The sequence below is a fragment of the Mobula birostris genome, chromosome 20 (assembly GCF_030028105.1).
Source record: "Mobula birostris isolate sMobBir1 chromosome 20, sMobBir1.hap1, whole genome shotgun sequence".
NCBI lineage: Eukaryota > Metazoa > Chordata > Chondrichthyes > Myliobatiformes > Myliobatidae > Mobula > Mobula birostris.
Window position 1 is genome coordinate 27,045,415 of NC_092389.1, and position 12,148 is coordinate 27,057,562.

General features: G+C 41.7%; 1 protein-coding gene across 7 annotated transcripts in view; it reads right to left on the bottom strand.

Annotated features, from left to right (window-relative positions):
* Positions 1 to 12,148, bottom strand: part of pknox2 (pbx/knotted 1 homeobox 2) — a 522,498-nt gene that overhangs the window by 477,097 nt on the left and 33,253 nt on the right. The window contains exon 1 of one of the 7 annotated variants that reach the window (XM_072238377.1): positions 7,401 to 7,417. The exons of the other annotated variants lie outside the window; for them this stretch is intronic. The gene's annotated coding sequence lies outside the window, so the exon portion shown is untranslated. Of the gene's footprint in view, positions 1 to 7,400; positions 7,418 to 12,148 lie in introns of those variants that run through there. 7 annotated transcript variants of the gene reach the window in all.

Genomic DNA, 12,148 nt, shown 5'->3' on the forward strand with positions numbered 1-12,148 from the left:
CAGTAATGGGATTATACTACAGACCTCTTAATAGCCAGTGAGAGATAAAGGAATACATATGTAAGCAGACTATGAAAAAAAACATAAAAAGCAACAGGGTATATATTTTAATTCCACTTCCCATTCTGCGATGTCAATTCATGGCCTCCGCTACAACCTCAATGAAGCCACACTCAGGTTGGAGGAACAACACCTTTTATTCCATCTGATGGCAACTTGATGGCGTATACATCGATTTCTCAAACTTCTGGTAATACCCCCCCCCCCACCTCACCATTTCCCATCTCCTTTTCCCTCTTTCTCCTTGCCTACCCATTGCCTCATTCTGGTGCTCCTCCCCCCTTTTCTTTCTTCCATGGCCTTCTGTCCTCTCCTATTAGATTCCCTCTTCTCCAGCCCTCTTTCACCAGCTGTTTACTTCACCCCTCCCCCTCCTGGTTTCACCTGTCACCTTGTGTTTCTCTCTCCACCCCACCCCCTCCCCCACCTTTTAAGTTTACTGCTCATCTTTTTTATCTCCAGTTCTGTTGAAGGGTCTCGGCCCAAAACGTCGACTGTACTCTTTTCCATAGATGCTGCCTGACCTGCTGAGTTCCTCTAGCATTTTGTGTGTGTTGCTCTGATTTCCCGATTTTCTTTTGTTTGTTCTTGATTGGGTATATATAGTGCTTTTTTTTTAAAATTCCCCAATATTGAGTGGGTCTCCCTTAGTGCCAGAAGCTTAGGTGAGATAGAATTTGTAAGGTCCATCCAAGAGGGTTTCTTGACACAGAATGAAAATAGTTCAACTAGAGAAAGGGGCCATACCAGACTTCGTATTGAGAAATGAGCCTGATCAGGTAACTGGTAGTTCAGTGGGAGAACATTTTGCGAGTAGTGTTCATAACTCTGCAAGTTTTAAGATAGTTAAGGACAAGGACTAGACTAGACATTGGGGTATAATATGCTAAATTGGAGAAAAGCTATTATCAGGCAAGAGCTGAGAAGTTCCTATCTGATATGTGGGAATTGTTTAACAGGCAGCTGCTCAGAATTCAGGACCAACATGTTCTTGTGAGGAAGAAAGACAAAGGATGCCAAGGTTTGGAAACCTTAGCTGATGTGAGATCTTTCAAATTTAGTCAAAAAGTAAAAAAAAAAGGAAATATATATATATAGTTAGAAAGCTGAAATTGAACAGAACCTCTCAGGAATATAAAGAAAGTATGAATGAACATGAACAGAAAATCAAAAGATCTAGAAGGGGTTGTAAAATATATATGGCAAATATGATTAAGGAGAATCCTGTGTGTGTTATACATACATTGAAAAGAAGTGGGTAACTCAGAAGAGGGTTCCACCACTAAAGCGAAAAGGAAAACTTTTTTGCCTGGAACCAGAATGGGTGAGGTAAACCAGGACCTCAAATTGGTACTCACCAACAAGAAGGACATGAGGATAATGAGACAGGGGTATGCTGGTATTCTAGGGTACATTTCTATCAAGATGTTGGTGTCAGGGCTCTTGAAGAACGATAAGGTGGATAAATCCCCATGGTGTAATAGGAATCTATTATTGAGAGGTAAGTAAGAAGATTGCTGGGGCTTTGACAGAGATCTTCGTATGCTCTTTAGCCACAGACAAGATCTCGATTTCAGAGAATAGCCAATGTTGTTTTGCTATTTTAGAAAATCGTTAGGACACAAACCAGGAAATTACTGGTCAGTGAGCCTTACATCTGTGGTAGGGAAATGCAACAGAAATGTCAGTAAGTTATTTTTCAGTTGTATAAAATTTGGTTAGGACACAGTTAGTTGTAGGGTAATAACTGTTCCTGAACCTCGTAGTGTGAGGCCCAAGGCTTCTGAACCTCCTGCCAGATGATAATAGCCGGAAGGCAGCATGGCCAAGATGATGGGGATTGTTGGTGATGGATGCTGCTTTCTTCTGGCAGAGACAAGTTAAATAGTGTTTTTCCTAGGATGGAAATTTCAATTACTAGAGGTTCTAGGTTAAAGGCAAGAGGAGGAAAGGCAGGAAGGAGATTTACAAGTAATTTTATTTATTGTTTTGCACACACACAATGTGGCAGATGCCTGGCACATGCAGCTAGGGGGAAGTAATGGAAGACAATATGACAGCAATGTTTAAGGGGCATTTAGTTCAACACATGAAAAGGTAGGGAATAACAGGCATAGCCCATTTGTAGGCAGATGGAATTAGTTTGGACTACCCTATGATCAACACAGACTCTATTTCCATGCTGTGCTACTCCACTCTGAATACAGTATAGTGGAAAACCAGCTAATGCTGGGATACAGAGGTATCTAGAGTGCAACAGAGGGGTGTGGGTGCTCAGTTGTAAGGATGAGATTGATGGGGTTTCAAGAAACATGGAGATAAGGTGGGAACATGGGCTAGGCAGAGGATAGGAGCCAGCACCCTATTGACAATATTACCACTCAGCCTACTCATGCCTCTAGTTTTTGCGTTCCTCAACAGAACTGACCTGGAAGATGAAGATCCAGACAGCTTACAAAACACAAATCCAATTATAATGGACACAAATGGGGGTGGGGGTGCCAAAGTATTAACACAAATCTTAGCAAAATGATGTCCCCAAGAGTTTTGGCGTTTACGCGAGAACTGAGTGATTTTGAAATCCAAAAATGCAAGAATTCAAAAATTTTAAATCTTCACATGAGGCAGTAAGCGTGTTTTTGTTGTGCCGGTTTTAATCAGAGCAGGTGGTAATGGTCAATACTCTCGGGGTCGCAACACTGAAATACATTTGGAAGTGCAGAAACACAACCATCCAAATATTTGCCTTGAAACACTGCAGCTTCTCACTTGGGTCTGAGAAAAATCTCAACAAACTGATTTGGCAGCGTAAAAACCATGACAAAGATGGATTTGAAAACTTACTTCTTCACTCCGTATGGTCAGAGCATTTGCTAATTTATTAGGATATAAACAGTGTGGCTCATTGAACTATAGTCACTACAGAAAGTTTTCAAGTGACATAACTGTAACTGTTAATCTCTGCTGCATCCAAATCAATATCCATGCAGTCTAACATATAATCACCATCAAAAGTTGCTTACTGGAGAGCATGTGGATGCACACTAACACAGTGCACCAATGTGAATGGAAGGAAGTATTAAACTGCTTCAAAAAGATTAAATTGACACTGTCGATTTATTTACAAGCAAAGCAACAAGGGAATGTAATCATTAAGTGCTCATGACATGCGAACTGAATGTCTATTCTAAACATTCCTGGTGTTCTCTCTTGCCAAGTTCTCAGAAACACAATCTCTGCTGTACATTGAGAGCTTTTGCACAGCTTGCTGAATAAGTGAGCTTTGAGAGAGTGCAGGGCAAGTTAACCCAAAAGAAAAAAAAATTAATCATTGTAACATAGAAACGTAGATTAATACAGCACTGAAGGAAAACATGCGCCATGTCCAGTCGTAACACTGCTCAAAAAGCAATGAAAGCCATACAAGAAACCGGATTAGTTAATGAGAATTTGCACCATTTTTATGGATAGGTTATGAATAAAAATAGTTTGGAGCATGTTTTGATGCTTGTGCCCATTTCCTGGGCCATCAGGAAACTGTAATAATGACTTCCTGTTGCTATTTGCACTAATAATTGTTACTTTTCTGTCATATTTTGCACACATAACATCATCAAAGCAAGAAACACAAACCTCAGACTTATCAACAGCACAGGGTCCATTGAGGCTGTCCTATTATGTGGGGAGGGGGATCCTGTTACCAAACCATTCTCTTCCCTGATTTTCTCCTTCCCCCACTCTCACTTCTGCTCTGCCCCACCACAATTCCCTCTCTTTCTCAGTGCCCTATGCCCCCCAACTCCATTGACTATGTCACGCCTGTGTGGATGCTGGGGAGAAACAGAGTGACATGTGAGCTCAGGCTGCAGCTGCTCTCCACGAGCACATGACTTGGTTTCTGACACGAAATAGGAGAAAACTGGAACAATCAGAACTTCCTCCCTTCAACAAACTGAGTAAATTTATTTGAGACTTGATTGGTGTCAGCAAACCCATTTAGTGCAAAAAAAAGTGTGGGAAAATCCAATTTCTAAGCTTCTAACGAATTGGATGTATCAGACATTGCCATGATTACATTAAGCTGAGAAGCATCAATGAGCAGTTGGCCAACCTTGTTATCAAAATTAGAGGACCATACACAACTAGTTAAGCCATAGACATTAACCATGCACCACACATCAAATGTAGAAACCACTATAACCCAGTAGACAAAATGTGGAATTAACATTTTAAATAATTTTCCCCTCACATCGAATAATTCTCAAACAAGACTACTGAACAGAGCGGATTAAAACATTGCAGATCAAGGAGTTCGTAAACCTCCTCACAGTAAAATCAACTTTACAAACGATACACCTAGAGTCATAAAGAAACATACCCTTGAGCTCATCTGTCCATGCCATCTATGTATCTCCCAGCACTGTTCCTAAATAACCACATTATAAGCTGAGCTTCTACAATAAAAAGCATCACCAGTGAAATGTCTGCAGCATTCCAGGGGGAAATGGGATCAGTTCTCAAGGACTCACATCTCACTCTTTTTGCATTTCTATGCTACCACATGGTTCCGGCTTAGCCAATGTTAGTACCTCAAATCCAACAGTGCTTGCGAGTCAGATCTGCCAAGGTGTCTAAGTCCTGAGGAAAATCCAATGATTTGCTTGATCCATAAAGACCCAACCATCGAAATTCTTCTCCTAAGAGCCCATCTACGGTGAAGCGCAGGTGACTCTTAAAGTTATCTCCTGTTTTAGAGTGAATATAGAAATTATCCATTGTGTAGTGCTTAGGAGGACGAGAGCGCCTAACAGCAATTCCTTTGCTTGCATCTTGGGAAACAGCTCTATTTCCATCTTTGATATCTCTTTTTTTTCAAGGTTCTTTTGAAGACCCTGACCTGGAATTACATGCTGACTTCAGTTCTTTGCGGAAATGGGACACGCTCTTGGAGTCTCATGACCAGCCACTTTTCGATATGCCAAGGGTGTGGCCTGGAAGACTGGCACACCTTCAGGATGCCAAATTTTTGTGACTCTGGAGGCAGGCGGACTCGAGGCCGGTGCCACCACCTGATGTGATGTGGGAGACAGAAGATCGTAAGTGAGCTGGCTGCGTGCCCAGAGACCCGAGTTCTTTGCGCACAGAGCTCAGAAAAAGCGATGCAACAGACTTTTAACACTATAAATCAGCGAGTTGCTTTGTTATGTCCCCCCTCTCGCTGTGAAACGGGGGCATCTCTTTTTCCCTTATTAGGGAGAGAAAGAGCTATGGTATGTCGAATTACTGGGTGAAAAAGTTTTCTTTGGGGTACTGCGAGTCTGTGTTTTTATTGATGCTTTGCTGCACGCTTGAGTGCTTGGTGGGGGGTGCCGTTGCTTTTTTGCTGTTGGGGGGGTCATTGCTTTTGTTGCTGCCTATGCGTGGGGGGTGGTTTTGGGGTTCTAACATTTAATCGTCATTCATTCTTTGGGGCACTCCTCTGTTTTTGTGGATGTTTGTGAAGAAAAAGAATTTCAGGATATATTTTGTATGCATTGTATATATTGTATACATTCTCTAAATGTGCCTATTGAAGCCTACTGATTATTTGAATTGCTTTGCACTTGCAGTTAGTGTTGTTCATCAACTTCTACAGAGGTATAACTGTTGGATCTTCATGGGTTATCCCAGCGTGCTGATGGTAACAACCCTCCGCAGGAGAAGGAAACCTAAAAGGCTCAGTCATCAGATTGGTGACTGAACATTTTCAGCGATCTCTCCCTCCAATTACTCATCCACATCTCTTTCAGCCCAAGGTTTCTGGTCAATGATCTGTGAACGGTACCAAGATGGGCCCACCTGAAACAAGCTCTAACGGCAAAGGCAGAGGTAGACTTGGCACAAAATCTGTCACATTTCCCAAGAATTACGCCTTCTTGTCTCATTCGTGGTAAAGGGCACGGTAGAACTGCTAATTTATGGACCAGCTCTGATTACCTGCAAAGCATCATTTAGCTGGGTATAGAACATGCTTGTACAAGAACCTCGAGCTAAAATTGACACACAGTCTTCAGTTGCTGAATTCATAGGTTTGAGTGTCTCTGTGCTTACTTTGGCACCACATCCACAGTTGATGCCAACTATTTGATTCATTCTGTTTTGGCTTATAAGGTTTTTTTTTCATTCCTCAGATGTTGTTTAAGAGAAGACTGCAATCCAATGCAACTCCAATATATCATAACAGAACCTTATCGTGGAAATATTTCTGTCTCACTGCATAATATGATTCTCCTGCTCCTGTCATACTGATTAAATAAAAAGCCAAGCACCTTGCAATCTCCAAAATTGGGGCATCCATTCTGGCAATATTTGTGCCAATGCTTTAATACACCCCCTTCTTTCAATCACTATCCAAATCATTTCTTGCACAGTGCCTGCAAATTACTTTGATTTTAGTCTTGCTGGTTAATTATATTCAGGGACAAGAGAACTAGAAGCACAAGAAGGTTAAATAGTTTAATTGGCAAATAAGCATGCTTTGCATGTCCGAATGATCATGCCTGATCCTCTGCCTGGACCATTTTCCAACCCTATTTTGATTTTCTTCGTGACAAAAGCACTATCAAGTCAAGTCAAGTCACTTTTTATTGTCATTTCGACCATAACTGCTGGTACAGTACACAGTAAAAAACAAGACAACATTTTTCAGGACCATGGTCCTACATGAAACAATACAAAAACTACACTGAACTATGTAAAACAACACAAAAACTACACTAGACTACAGACCTACGCAGGACTGCATAAAGTACACAGAACAGTGCAGGCGTTACAATAAATGATAATCAAGACAATAGGCACAGCAGATCCATCTCATCCGTAGAAAATGTGCATCTGCACCCTTCTGATATGTTCTCTCTATATGCCAACATTTAGTAGTTTCTCACTATTTAAAACATACATTTCTATTCTTTCCACTGAAAGCTTCTATTTTTATCTCATCACTTTTTAAGTGTCTCCAACACTGTCTCACAAAATCCTCCAAATTCAGCGGAAGAGCAAGAGAGCCAATGTTGATGTCCTCTCCCAAGCGAATGCAGTCTTTCAGCCATTATTACATCTGCTGAACAAGGCAGGTCACATCCTTCACACCGAGCTCTGATTAAGATGCCTAAAGGCTGATAAAGATCCACTTACGTGCTCATGCTCAAAGTTTCCTTTAAGGAATGCATATCCCCCACCGACTCCTGAGAATCTCAGGCCCGAATGAGGAGTACCTGAACGGTCTTGAGACCCAGAGTTCTTGGTCTGGGAGAACACAGCAGCCATGCAGAAGCATCACAAACTGCCCACATGCTTACCTGTTCAGTCACCATCTTCCCCATCTGTCAAAGTGTTAGTGGCTCCCACATTGGCTTCATCACCTGAAGTGAAGTGAAAGTAAATCACCTGCAATTCCATTGGAATGGCAAAGAAGTTAGTTTTCAGGATCTTGCATTTGTTCTTATTATCCATTTGATCCTTAGTTTCAATGATAACTGCTACTGTGGCCCGGCTCACCACACTTCCTTGGCTTTCAGTGTGGCCTGGAGGTCACACTGTCTTTATGAATTGTTCTGACAACATTAGGGCAAAGGCAGAAAGTAGAGGCTAATTTTCCAGTTAAGATTGATGGCATGTCAACCGTATAAATAAAAAGAGCAAACATAGCACTGGAGGAAGACCATTTTGTCAACACACTGTCAGCCTACACATTAAATCGCCTTCTTGAAGCTTTCTCATGCCACAGTGATGTAGGCTGCTGGATCCATGAAAGTTGCTGCGGTTGTATATCTCAGCAGGAAACCTGCTTCAATATTGGAAGCACTTATATTCTGCTTCCGAAGTCAGTTAGTTCACGCACTCTGGTCTCTCATGCGGCACTCCCTCGATTAGTTTATACGCGAGGCACAAGTGGGATGTTAGTCCAAAGCTGTGTCTTCTGCTGTCTTCCCAAATTCAAGAATGGAAATGAACTTTGCATATCACAGATCCGTTTGCCTGGTAAAATTCTGTATATGAACAGGAGCAGGATCAGGTCCTGTCGGGGAACTTTTGGAAATGATTCTGTCAATGGTGACTACCTTGCTCGATTTATCCTTTTATAGCCCTGCAGCAACCTCAGAAACAGGGAGCTATGTTCTTGCAACACAAGCTGTAATTGATGCCTTCAAGACAAATAGCTTCCATGTTTATTTCCTGAATTGCGGGGACTTTTGAAGCAATTATGTGCTGTGACTTTTGTTATTTGTTTGAGCTGAAGCCTTAAACACTGTAATTGTACCTGCCTTTGGCACTTCCTCCGACAGCTCATTACATATACCCACCACACTCAGTGGAAACATTTTCCCTCAGATCCCCTCTAAATCCTTCTCCTCTATGTCTATGTCCTCTAATTTTAGATTCCCCTACCCTGGGGAAAAGACTGACTACCTTCCCTATCTATGTCACTCATGATTTTATAAATCTCTGTGAGGCCACCTCTCAGCCACTGTTGCTCCAGAGGAAACAGTCCAAGTCTATCCGGTCTCTCCTCATAACTCAATCCCTCCAGTCACAGTGACATCCTTACAATTCTTTTTGCACCCTTTCCAGCTTAATGATTTCCTTCCTATAGCTAGGCAACCAGAACAGCACACAGTACTCCAAGCCCAAGCAATGTCTTGTACAACAGTAACATGACATCCCGACTCTCATTCTCAGTGTCTCAGCAAAGGAAGGCAAGCATGTCACACACACCTTCTTCACTGTTGTTCAATAACACTCCCAGGGCCCTGTCATTCATTGTGTATTGTTAACTTCACAGGGCTTTATCAGGAAAATAACAGTCCACTGCCACCTTCTACCTCTTACCATCAAACAAATTTTGTATCCAATTGGCTAGGTCACCCTGGAACCCATATGTTCTTCCTGACCAGCCTATCACACGAGATCTTGTCAAAAGCCTGGCTAAAGTCTAAGTAGATAACATCTACTACTCTGCCCTTTATCAATCCTCTTCGTCACCACTTCAAAGAGGCTGAATCAAACTCACGAGATGATTTCCCATGCACAAAGCTGTGCTGACCATCCCTAACCAGTCCTTGCCTTTCCAAACTTAACCTGTCTTTTAGAATCCCCTCCAGTAACTTTCCCACCATTCACACAAGACTCACTGCCCTGTAGTTCCTGGGTTGTCCTTGCAGCCCCTCTTAAATGAAGGCACAAAAATAGCCATCCTCCAGTCCTGTGGTACATCACCCATGGCTAAGGAAGGCAAGAAAATCTCTGCCAGGGCTCCAACAATTTCTTCCCCGGCTTCCTTATCGCAGTATTTTCTGACATTAGTATCTTCTTGTTCTCTTATCTCTGTCATATGATCAGACCATCACCAAAGCAGTAACTTTTAATCAAACATACATATTAAAAGAAGTAGGCCACAACCACTCTAGCTTGTTCTGCCTTTTGAATAATCTTTGACTGTAACCTCAAATTTGTTTTCTATCCACCAATGGCTATCTTTTACATCCTTCCTTGCCAAATATCTCTAAAAAAATATTCAGTCTTCCTCCACTATCCTTTCAGGAAAAGTCCTCTAACTCACCTCCTCCATTTTAAATGGACGATCCCTTATTTTAAAATAGTGTCCACTAGTTTTCAGATCTTCTCACAAGAGGAAACTACATGGTACATCCACTAGAGATGCAGCACCTGCGCACCGAATGACACTACTTCACAAAGAACAAGCAAACTTACTGATAACCAGCACTTCCTGGAACTTGGATATAATACAAATAATGGTCAATCTAATATAGTTACACAGATGTTACTAAAAGACATATATGTTCAGAACAGGACCCGGCGCGTGCCCCCCAGTCAGAGACTTGAGAGGTGTCCTGTACAGAATAGAAAACATCACCCTTTCATCAATTGTTTCACACAAGAGGCCAACTACTTATTCAATCTCTGCTTTATCCCTCAACCCAAGCTATAATTCAGAAGAAAATGAAGCTTAACTGAAATCCAACACATGAAGCAAAGTGTATATATGTGTATAAATATACATATATAAATAACATATTTATATAACATACACACAAATATTCAGTGGCCACTTTATTTGGTACACCTGCTTATTAATGCAAATATCTAATCAGCCAATCATGTGGTGCAACTCGATGCATAAAAACATGCAGATATGGTCAAGAGGTTCAGGTGTTGTTCAGATTAAATATCACGATGGATAAGAAATGTGATCTAAGTGATTTTGACCATGGAATGAATATTGGCGCCAGACAGGGTGGTTTAAGTATCTATGAAACTGCTGATCTCTGGGATTTTCACGCATAACACTCTCTAGAGTTTACAGAGAATGGTGTGAAAAACAAAAGAAAGCCAGTGAGCGGCAGTTTTGTGGGCAAAGACGCCTTGTTAATGAGAGAGGTCAGAGGAAAATGGCCAGGCGTGTTCAAGCTGACAGGAAGGTGACAGTAACGCAAATAGCCACGTGTTACAACAGTGGTGTGCAGAAGAGCATCTCTGAATGCACAACATGTCGAATCTTGAAGTGGATGAGCTACAGCAGCAAAAGGCCACACCGGGTTTCACTCCTGTACCTAATAAACATTTAGTAAAAGCTTCCACTCAAATACCAACCAAACATGTATACACACTCAAACACCAGCCATCAGAAACCAACCTTAAATTAGAATCATAGAGTCACACAGCATGGAAACAGGCCACTCAGTCCATCACATCCTTGCCAACTGATGGGCACCTGTCCATATTAATCCCAACTTGCAGAACTTGGCCAGTAGCCTTCTTAAGTGCTGTCAGTAATTCTGTTTCCACCAATTGCTCTCACAGCACATTCCAGGTACTTACCACTTCCTAGTGGAAGGTGGTCCCCTCAGTTCCCCTTTAAGTCTCTACCCCTTATCCAAAATCTATGTCCTCCAGTTTTGGTCACCTCTAATGGGGATGATTTGCCACAATCTACACTACCCATACTCCTTGTAACCTTTGATACTTCAGTTATACTCCCACATAGCCTCTTCTACTTCATGAAGAACTGACCTAGCTTCTTCAGTCTTCCTCATAACTGAAAAGTTCCATCCTAAGCAACATTTTGGTGAACTTTCTCGGCACCCTCTTCAGAGTTATCACATTTTTCCTACAGAGCTATCACATTTTTCCTATAGTGGTGACCAAAATTGCATGTTTGATCCATCTGAAGTCTGAGAAATAATTTATAAATTTGGAGCATAACCTCCTTATTCTTTGATTCAGGATCATCAGACTTAGTCATAGTCATAGTCATACTTTATTGATCCCGAGGGAAATTGGTTTTCGTTACAGTTGCACCATAAATAATTAAATAGTAATAAAACCATAAATAATTAAATAGTAATATGTAAATTATGCCAGGAAATAAGTCCAGGACCAGCCTATTGGCTGAGGGTGTCTGACCCTCCAAGGGAGGAGTTGTAAAGTTTGATGGCCACAGGCAGGAATGACTTCCTATGACGCTCTGTGTTGCATCTCGGTGGAATGAGTCTCTGGCTGAATGTACTCCTGTGCCCAACCAGTCCATTATGTAGTGGATGGGAGACATTGTCAAGGTCCCTGTTTCTCAATATCCCCTATAACATCATCATACATGATGTACGCCCTAATCTCATTAATACTCTCAAAATGCATCACCTCATATTCAACTCCATCTGCTGTTTTGCAGCCCACTCACCAACACATCCATGTCACCCTAAGATGACCCTCCAACTCTGTCAATAACTCCACCAACCCAAGCATCATCTGCAAACTTATTGATCATATCTCCTGCCTCCAAATCATTCACATACGTTACAGTCTGGGTCTCAGCAACAGTCCCTGTGGAACACAACCAGTCAGACATCCAATCACAAAAGCAGCCTTCTATCATCACCCTCAGTCTCCTATGACAAAGCCAATGTTCCATCCAATACTTCAATTGCATTAGATCATATGGTGCTTAATCCTTTGGACCAAGCTCCCATGTGGGACCTCTTATACTCCTGAGGTGCCTCCCTTGTTTCCAGTTATCTATACATGTTAC